The sequence below is a fragment of the Dendrobium catenatum genome, unplaced genomic scaffold (genome assembly GCF_001605985.2).
Source record: "Dendrobium catenatum unplaced genomic scaffold, ASM160598v2 fragScaff_scaffold_840, whole genome shotgun sequence".
Lineage (NCBI taxonomy): Eukaryota > Viridiplantae > Streptophyta > Magnoliopsida > Asparagales > Orchidaceae > Dendrobium > Dendrobium catenatum.
The window spans coordinates 3,688-13,736 of NW_021319302.1; the positions used below are offsets into that span (position 1 = coordinate 3,688).

Below are 10,049 nucleotides of genomic sequence, written 5' to 3' on the forward strand. Positions count from 1 at the left end.
TCCCGACCTCTTCCACACAGGTTAACGTCGTCGAGCATAGTCTCCGACATACAACCTCGGATAGGTCTTACATCATTAGCAGATCCAATATTGGTTAACATCATCGAGCAAAGGCTCTGACAAACAACCTTGGATAGATCATATTAAGCTCTTTAATAACCTTTTCAACTTCCCTAAACCTATTCATGCCCTCTCCCCCAACATTCCACCTAGCAACATGATTCCCCCTCATCGTATTGATCCTTTGATATGCCCAATCATAAATGAGGAAATAAATGTAGTGGTCTTCGCCGCCCCTTCCTCATCTTCCCTCGGGCCTAACAAATTTACATTTCAATTCTATAAACTCTCTAGGATATCATTGGGCTGCAAGTTTATAGTTCTATCAAGAACTTCTTCAACACTGCCTAGGTCCCTAAATGTGCTAAGGCTATTGTTAATGCTCTCATGCCACAAATATCTCAAATTTTTGTCTTGCTTCCTTTGCAATGTTTTCTACAAAATAATTACAAAGATTCTTGCTAACAAGAAGAAGTGTATCATGCCTCACATTATCCACCAAGGGCAAGCTGGATTCATTTCTAAAAGGACATCCACGGATAATATCTCACTTGCTTCTAAGCTCTCAAGGGACTTAAATATTACTACTAATATGAATTATTTTTGTGCTAAGCTTGATGTTTCCAAAGTTTTTGACACTGTATCTCATGACTTTCTGTTCTCTAGATTGGAGTAGAAAGGTTTTCATGTAATGTGTATTTTTTTATATGCATTAATGGGACTCTTGAAGGTTTCTTTTGTTCTACTTCTAGTTTGAGGTAAGGTTACCCCTTATCCCCCTTACTCTTTTGTATTGTGATGGATGATCTTTCTTATTGTTTGGAAGCTCCTAACTAGGCTAACCCCTTCTCGAGTATTTCTTTCAATGGAAAAAAGCATAAGTCACCTATTACATGCTGATGACTTGCTTGTGCTTTTCAATGCTACAACCCAAAATGCTTCCTCTAAACTAAGTTTGCAGCTGCCTCTGGGCTTCATATAAATCAAACAAAAAGCTCCATCCTCTTCTCTTCTAACTCCCCTGCTGCCCCTGCCATTTGCCATATTGTTGGCATCTCTCAAGCCAACTCCGTGCTTAAATATTTAGGCTTGCCTATATTAAAAAAAAATTCAGCCACTCACTTTGAACCACTACTGAGTAGGATTTCTACTCTACTTGCTGGCTAGAAAATTAAATTTTATCTTTTGTAGCGAGAATTCAATTCTTGAGGTTTACATTTTTAACACAATTGCTTACAGAATTAGAGGTTGATCAATTATACTCAAATTTTGCTGCAAAATTATTGGCTGCCTCTGTTCCCCATTTTTATTTCATGGTACCATGGAGGGAAAAAACTTCATCTTATAACCTGACAACACCTGCTGCCCCAAAAATTTGTTAGCTTGGGCTTGCCTAGCTAGCATACAATCTCTCTACTTTAGGTTAGGATGCTCTCTTATTTGGCGATTGATTTCACAAAACTCTTTGCAGGTTGATCGGTTTAATTACAAATATTACTTTCCTTGAAAACCACCTGCTTCAAAAGCTTTTAAATTTCGAAAATTTATCTGCTCTGTGGCTGTCAAGATTAAGTGTATCATTTCCCTTCATGTTCCTTCCTCTGGCTATAATTTCTCTATGTATTGGGAACCCTGGTGCAACCATCACTCCTTACCTGAGTATTCTTCCTACACTTGAGGTGCGTCTGCTTTGAGGTATTCTTCTTGCACTTGGCTTGCATTACATGAGGGCCTGAAAACTTGCCAGTGATGAGGAAAATTGCCGTAGCTCCCATCTGTTTTGTATTTCATAAGGCAAATTTCCCTGAAACTGTGTTCCTGATTAGGAAAAAAATTTGGGAAGATTTAGATTTATCGAAGTAGTTAAATAAAAGCCTCTAACACGTGTCAATCATCAAATATGAACAACGGATAGTTGCCACGGGCACCTTGCTGCCACAGCAAGATAAGAATTCTCCAATAAACAATCATATCCATCCACGTTTACCGCGCAAACGCAACCACGTAAATACAAGGCATTTTTTGTCATCCTAATATATAATTCTTCTACCCCCTTATCTTCATCGCATCATCACTAACTAACAAAGCGCAAAGCCTGCAACTGCGATCTCGGTAACTCTCTCTGTTTCAAATTCCACATAACAATGTCAACCACAAAGGTAATATGACCAAACGATTCAAATCTCATTTGACTGAAAGCCCAACACTGACGATTAATTTTGTGATTGAACGACAGGAGGAGAGCAAAACTGCAGCGGCCGGAGCAGATCAGAGTGGAGAAAAGCGGCCGAATGAGAAGGTGATTGAGACGGTTGATTACAGGTCGCCGGCGGCTGCGGCGGATGGAGAGATTACGGAGAAGAGGCCGGTGGAAATTGTTCACGAGCTCCATGGTGGAGAGAAGGATAAGCTTAATGCTCCAAAGCAAGATTAGTTGGATGATTATGGGGATGGCTTGTTCATTTTTTTCAATTTGTTCTCATCGTGTAGTTTAATGATTGTGTGATTTCAGGGAGGTCCTGATATATATGGGTGTTTGTCAGCTGGTTTAGAAATCCTTTGTGGCTGTTTATTCCTTCAGAATAAATGATCTTCGGGTTATTATTAATGATCTTATTTTATTTTATTTTATTTGATGTTTCGTGTACTATGCTTCGGGTTATTATTAATGATCTTATTTTATTTTATTTTATTTTGATGTTTTGTGTGCTATGCATGTAAATATAGAAGTTTAGCTATAACTATGATAATGTTAATGTTTTGGGGCTCTTTGGTATCATTTTGGATTTGATTTAAGTAGGATTTCGTAAATCCTTTAAATTCGGATTTCGGAAATCTTAAAAACTGTTTGGTAACATTCATGATAAATCCTCTTAAATGTCATGTGACTGTTTGGCTACAGAGCAGGATTTACTGAGCAGATTCTTCTTCTAGCATCATGGATTTCGTAAATCCTGCAAAATACAGGATTTTGGAAATCCCGGATTTAGAGTGAATCGACGGATTTTTTTTGTCTATGGAGGATTTCGTTTGCCGTGAGAATTGATTTTGCATTTTAGGCCGTTTGGCTGGATTTCGCTCAAATCCGCCTCAAATCCTGCCACCAAATAGCCCCTTTGAGTGCTATTTATGTAAATGTGCTATTAATTCATACCACCTATCGTCGTCTCTTCTACTATTGGTCGGTTGTGCATAGTGGATTATGTCTTCTAGCTTAGAGTAGGGTTGGGGATGGGCACAATAATTGTAACTGGAGTCCATTATATTGTGGTTTAAGAGGTGGCCATTCTTCCCTATTCAAAATATGCAAGGAAAAAGTGATGGGGATGGTTGATTACCAATCACTAATGGCTTCACTTTGGCTAGATCCCAGTAGGGGTGTAAACGAGTCAAATCTGGGTGAGCTCAAAGATTGTTCAACTTGACTTGTTAAACAAATCAATTTTGTTTATTTGCTTGTCTCTAATGAACTTGACATCATAAATACAAAAAAAAAAAGATTCTTATTTTTACCATCGTATTTAATAAAATGGAAGTTGGAGAGGCTCTAAAAAAATGTGGAACTTGATGATATTTCAATAAAAGTATGAAAATGCTTAGGAGGTCAATGTATTATTTGGCTTACTAAATTTTTTAATATTATTTTAAAGAGTAAAAAGATGTCAGATTAGTGTAAAAGGAATATGTTGGTTCTTATTTCTATGAATAAAGTTATGCACAAAAGTGTGGGAATTATATAAGAATTAAGTTAATATGTCATACATTAAAATTATTGGTTAGTATAATTTAGCATAGGTTATAACGTGATATAATATTTCTCAAAATCAATTTGGATTCATGTCAGGCAGACCTACTATGGATGTTATACATTAGAGGTTAGATTCGATGATGGTGAAGTATAAAGAGAGTAAGGATGATCTACATTTAATATTTACTAATTTTGAGAAAGCATATAATAAAGTTTCAAGAGAAGTGCTCTAGAGAGTTTTAGAAAAGAAAATAGCTAATAAAGTTTATATTCAAATCATTAAAAATATATATAGGAAGGAGTTGTTGCTTGTGTCCAAACACAAAATGGTTTGACCAAACATCTTTCTATTTTAGTTGGATTACATCAAAGATCAACTTTAAACTCATATATTTTTTTGCTTTAGTCATTGATATTCTTACTAGCCATTTGGAAGAGGATGTACCCTAGTATCTCCTTTTTGCTGAAGATATTCTTCTTCCGATAAAATTTGAGATAGAGTTGGAAGAAAACTTGAATTATGGAGGTCAATCTTAGATCTAAAGATTTTCGTTTGAGTAGATTTAAAATAGAATACATAGAGTATAATTTTAGTAGGAATAAATATAGTTGTGAGATTGTGACATTGAGTGATCAAGTCAATAAAAGAGTGCACCTTTTAGGTATATCGAGTCTATTGTTCAAAAGGATGGCGAAATAGATTGGGATATTATTAGTATAATTCAAGCTAGTTGATTAAATTGGAGGAATGCATCAAGCCTATTGGGTGATATAAAGTACCCATCAAATTTAAAGGAAAATTTTATAAGATGGTGATGAGATCTGCAATGATTTATGGCTCAGAATGTTGGCCATTAAAAGAGAGGCATAAAATTAAGTTAAGTATTGTAGAGGTGAGGAAGCTCAGATCAACAAACGTAAGTAAAAAAAAACCAATAAGCCTTAACCATTAATTTTGCCACAACCACAAACCAATATAAACAAAGAAATTTAGTGTAAGATTTAGAAAGATATCCAATATCAACACAGCTGACAAACACCATTAATCCAAAAAGTAAAATTCAAAGGGAAATTGACTTCCAATATATGTGAATCTCGAGCTATTAATCATATCTAGCCACGCGGTAAAAGTACCATTTTCATTTGATGTGGTCATCTCATCATCAACATGACAAGAGAATAAGATCAAAATTGCTTATTAATATAAACTGCCTGTAAAATTTCACTTCCTTCCAATTTTGATCTAATTTAGATTGGAAAAAACATGCAAATCAACTAATGAATAAAATGCATCAACAGATCTTTTCATCATTTTGCTATAAACTAACAAAAAAACATCAATCTCCATGTTTTTTCTATTTCAAATATGAAAATTGTTTGATCCGTTTTGAACTACAAAAGAAGGTTTGAGTTGGCTTAGTTTGCAATACATGAACAAAGGATTTTCAAATTGATTGCACGTTAACATGCCATGCAAATGAATATTAGATATAGGTTTACGTTGCGAGTTCTGTCTTTTATGAGGAGTTTTGTACTCATTTTCATTATCCTACTTCCCCTCTTTGGTTTTTCTGGGACTCTGTCAATATGCTCTGTGGGATTATGATTGTGAATGGTTGGCCTCTATGCTAGCTGGTTATTTTTTTTCCAGGGAAATTTCGTTTCGTTCGGAGGAAACAACTGGCTGGCATGAATACTCTCATTCTAGATGATTGATGTGTTTTATTTCTTTAATGCCTTAAATTATGTGTTTACTGCTATTATGTTTATGTTACTTTGTTTTATCAGTTTCTGTCCAACTCGTTTTGGCAGGTTTGATCGTGGAGACTTTCCTTCTTTTTGTGCAAGGATATTTTTTTGGGGAAAAAGATTGAGCTGAGGATTTCGCTGCTTCTTTTCCTTTTGGGGGATGGCTTCTGGCCTCCCTAGATTGTCATGAGGTTGTCATGTACTTTTGCTTAGTGGGAAACTATAGCTCATGGGTTATTTTTTGTAGCTCATTCGAGCGGTAGAGAGCTGGAGGTCCCCTTAAGGATCTTGTACAATTTTTTGGATATTAACCCTTAAACCAATAACTGGGTTTTAGGACCCACCACAACTCCCCCCCCCAGCTAAAAAAAAAATACATCGAAATGGATACTTGCATCATTTTTTCCTAATGTACCACACAATTAAGGTGTTAGTTGTGCCTTCTCCATTATTCTGATTTATTTGGTTTGGAGTCGAGTATATATGTGAAAATGTTGGGGTAGCTTCAATGGCACATAAGATTAGAGAGAGCTACCTTAAATAATTTGGACATATAAAATGTCGGCTTTCCAATAACTCGGTTACAAGAGTAGATATATTAGACTTCACTACAGGAAATTCATGAATTACTTGCGGTTATATAACTGCCAGTCCAAACCGCCGGTGTTTACCGACAATTATTTAATTTACGGCTGCCGGAAATAGCGACGATTCAATAACCGTCGGTCAGCCTACCGGTATTATTTATTACCAGCGCATTACCGGTGGCTTAAACCGCCGGTGTTAAGTGAATTTTTTCCGGCAGTTAAACAGTCGGTATTCCACCGGTAAATAATCAGCACTAGTCGGTATACCACCGGTAAATAATCGGCGTTGACCGGCGTTATGACTGCCGGAAACTACCGACGGTATAAACCGCCGGAAAGACGCCGGTGGAATAAATCATCGGAAAGAGTTTTCTACACGGTTTTTACCAGTGGTTTTTGGACCGCCGAAAAGCTGCCGGTTTTTTACAAAACCGCCGGAATGCTTATAATAACCGCCGGTAATGAGTGCTTTTCCTGTAGTGCTTGACCTATGATAATAAACATAGATAAACCTAAAAATACTTAGTTAGAAAATATTAGAAACATCATTTTCTTATTAGATTTAAATGAGAATTTAACTCTTAATAGTGCACAATAGAGAAATAGAATACATGTAGTCGAACCCACATAGTGGGATAAAGACTTGATGTTGTTATTGTTGGAGTCCATGCACCACCTATAATCTTTTAAAATTTTAATAAAGAAAGATTTAAGCTACTAATTGACTTTATGTTAGGATGCTCCATGCAAATGAAATGCAATCGTATACTAGATATACGTGGTATTATATATATATTCACTGCATGTAGAATACTTGATTTTATTTTCTTTCTATTAGAACATTCTATTATAGGATCTCTGATGGTCCCATTGAAAGCTCAGAATCTCCACCTGCCACTAAAGAGGCTATTACGAAATCAGGTTTCATGATGAAGCTGGAGGAATACTTCATTATCTTAAGAGCTTTTGGCATAAGTGATTGAACTAAAACACCGCGAATTCTTTTGATATACCAAATGGTATATGTGATTAAGGAATGCACTTAATTGATTTTTGGTTATATGACTAGATAAAACAATAATATTTGCACCATCCGTTGGAACAACTTCAATTTTACAATATTGAATTTTTTGAACTGAATCAAAACAGTACCAGATCATCTTAACTGAATCAATACACTCTCAGATCATCTTTGGAACTGAATTAGCTAAAAATTGCAGGCCAAAATCGGTTTTTTCAGCAGCAAAATAAAAGTACACTACCTCATAATGGATTTAAGAAAACAAATAATCAAAATCCAAAAGTACAGTTCCATCAGTTCAAATTTTTTTTTTCAGAAATTCCAAAAACAATAGATTCTTCTAATGATAATCTAAGAAAAAGGAGAAAAAATAAAAAAAAAACTTTCATGACTCAATCCAAACACAGGAAATGAAGAATCGCTTGAAAAAAAGCAAGACATTATATCACTCAAAGAGGCTTTAATCTCAGCAGGCATAGACAGCTTTCACTTTTGCTATAATATGAGCTCAAGTCTTGTTTTAACTTCCAATATTATTTGCTTGCAGTATTCATATTTGACAGATAAGACAAATCTGACTTGCAGAAGGTTTTTGTTGTCTATCAACCTTGATAATACTTCAATAAAAAATAGAAAGAAACAAAGGACCAATACAAAATGAACAACAAAATTGACTATGGAAGAGTTTAAAGGCTCAGATGACTTATCCTTCTCATTCCAAATGATCCGATGGCAAATATAGGTGTCAATGTAGCTTTAAATATGCATTAAAAAACTAATGTGCAACTATAACATCCTTTTACCCTAAAGAGACACACTTGATAAGCAGATCCTATGGCAATTTTGTTTAAGGAGCCTTGCTAAACAACAATATATTCAACTGGATCCAAAACTTGAAAAACACAATTCAGAGAGCAATACACATATAAAGGTTTATCATCGAAGAGAAAAGAAACAAATAAATCACCACAAACAGCTGCAACAAGCTGACAACTACAGACATCAAGCAATTCACCCCCATTCAGGGCATCTCCAACCGAAAATCTTATTTTACACTCCAAAATATTGTGAAACTAAAAAATGCCATGATTCATCTTCAATCGAACTTCACTTTGCCCCATAACAATCATTCTCTTCTTTCGCGCTTTTCTTCGGCAAGTTCAATAGAGATCAAAAAATGGCGAAGATGAATAGTGCAACGCCAATATTGGCGTCGCACTTTTCATCCGCGATGAAATGGCGAAAGAATTGCCGCTCGGTTGGAGCGACTGAAGAACGGTAAACAACTGTTTGCCGTTCCATTGGAGATGCTCTCAGGACTGGTAAAACAATTTTTTTTCCATAAATAGCTAATTTTTATTTTATGTATTTTTGTAGTAAAGCCAACCAGTCCAAAAACACTTCCCAACCAATCCAGAATACCCCAAAATTACTGTAATTGAAGTTAAATGAATGAAATTCTGCCACTTTTCTTTCTCCATTTCTTCTCTAAACGAGTTTACACATACTTGAAAGGTTCTCTACTCTTCATGATTCATCAAGAAGCATTACAATTGATGCTCTCATTCATTCAAGATGAAGAATACAGATTGGCGGAAGCCTTGTGCTTTATACATTCCCATCAAGAAATACAATTTTCTGAAACTTAGAAATCCTTTAAACAAGATGATATCCAATTTGCTTCAATCGACAATTGATACAAATTATAATAACTTCATCTCTACCTGGATTTCCGTTGACACACTCCTCTACTACCACAAGCTATTGAATAATTTAAAGCTTCTGTGGGCAATGACAACTTATTATTATGTAATTCTTATTATTCGCAAGTCACTATTAATATGCAAGGGTACCAAGTTCTTTTAGACTTATTTGTTATTTTCATCCAAGGCATTGTTTATGCAAGCAAGGGGTTTTAATCATTACGGTCCACAAGAACACGAAAGCATAATTGATATTAAATGATTTAATTATTTTAAGTAGATAACCATGATAACTTTATCTGCTGCAATCACACTAAACAATGATGTGATTGTACTATATGATGTGCATGTATTTTTTGCATTATATAAGACCAATTCATATTGATTACTAGGAAATTTAAAATTAAAAGTATATATTAAACTAATTATACTAGCTATATGATACCAATTATATTATATGATCAAATTATTAGTAAATTTCTTATGTGGATCAGCCCAGCTCCCAGTTCCCATGTGCAGCAGCACATTTTATCCTTAAGTGTTTATTATTACCACCTTATAGTATTATTTCATTCCAGCTTTATGGTTTAAGGAAATATAGTACAAATATACTTTTAGGAGGTTACAACTGGGTAGACGGCCATGGCAAAGAAAAATATATATACTGCTATGTAATAACTTTTTCTGGCAATATACTAGAATCCACATTTTCTTAGTTATTTGTTCTTTTCTCTTGCTTGGAGAGCAGGGGGTCAGCTTTTACGCCAATTTCTTAACAACTATATGCTCCTTATCTTAATCAGGTTAATTCAAAAATTGAACTAAATAGTCTTTATGATACTCATTGTACTATATGATAACGCAAAAAATTAACCGAATTAAGCACTGATTCAAAATCAAATCTTGGTGAAAAGATCATACGACACTATATGATTGACTAATCTGATTGAAATATATATGAAATCATCTGAATAATGTAATTGTACTGTATGATCATGCGACAGTACTGTATAATCGTCAATTTTTTTTTTTCTTTCTGCTACTTAAAGCTGTTATTTTTATTTTTTTTTATTTAAGCTATTTAGGGTTTCTAATCAAAGCCACTTAATATTTTCACTTTTCAATTATTACTTAAATGTTTTGCAGAGAATTTTTTTTCTTCCTACTTTTTTTTTTTAATT

The 10,049-nt window shown here is 34.6% G+C and overlaps 1 long non-coding RNA gene across 1 annotated transcript; it reads left to right on the forward strand.

Moving 5' to 3' along the window:
• Nucleotides 1-2,118: 2,118 nt before the first annotated feature.
• Nucleotides 2,119-2,691, forward strand: LOC110092951. The gene is made up of 2 exons (XR_002302649.2): nucleotides 2,119-2,219; nucleotides 2,297-2,691. It is a non-coding gene; the product is annotated as an uncharacterized LOC110092951 (long non-coding RNA).
• The last annotated feature ends 7,358 nt before the right edge of the window (nucleotides 2,692-10,049 follow it).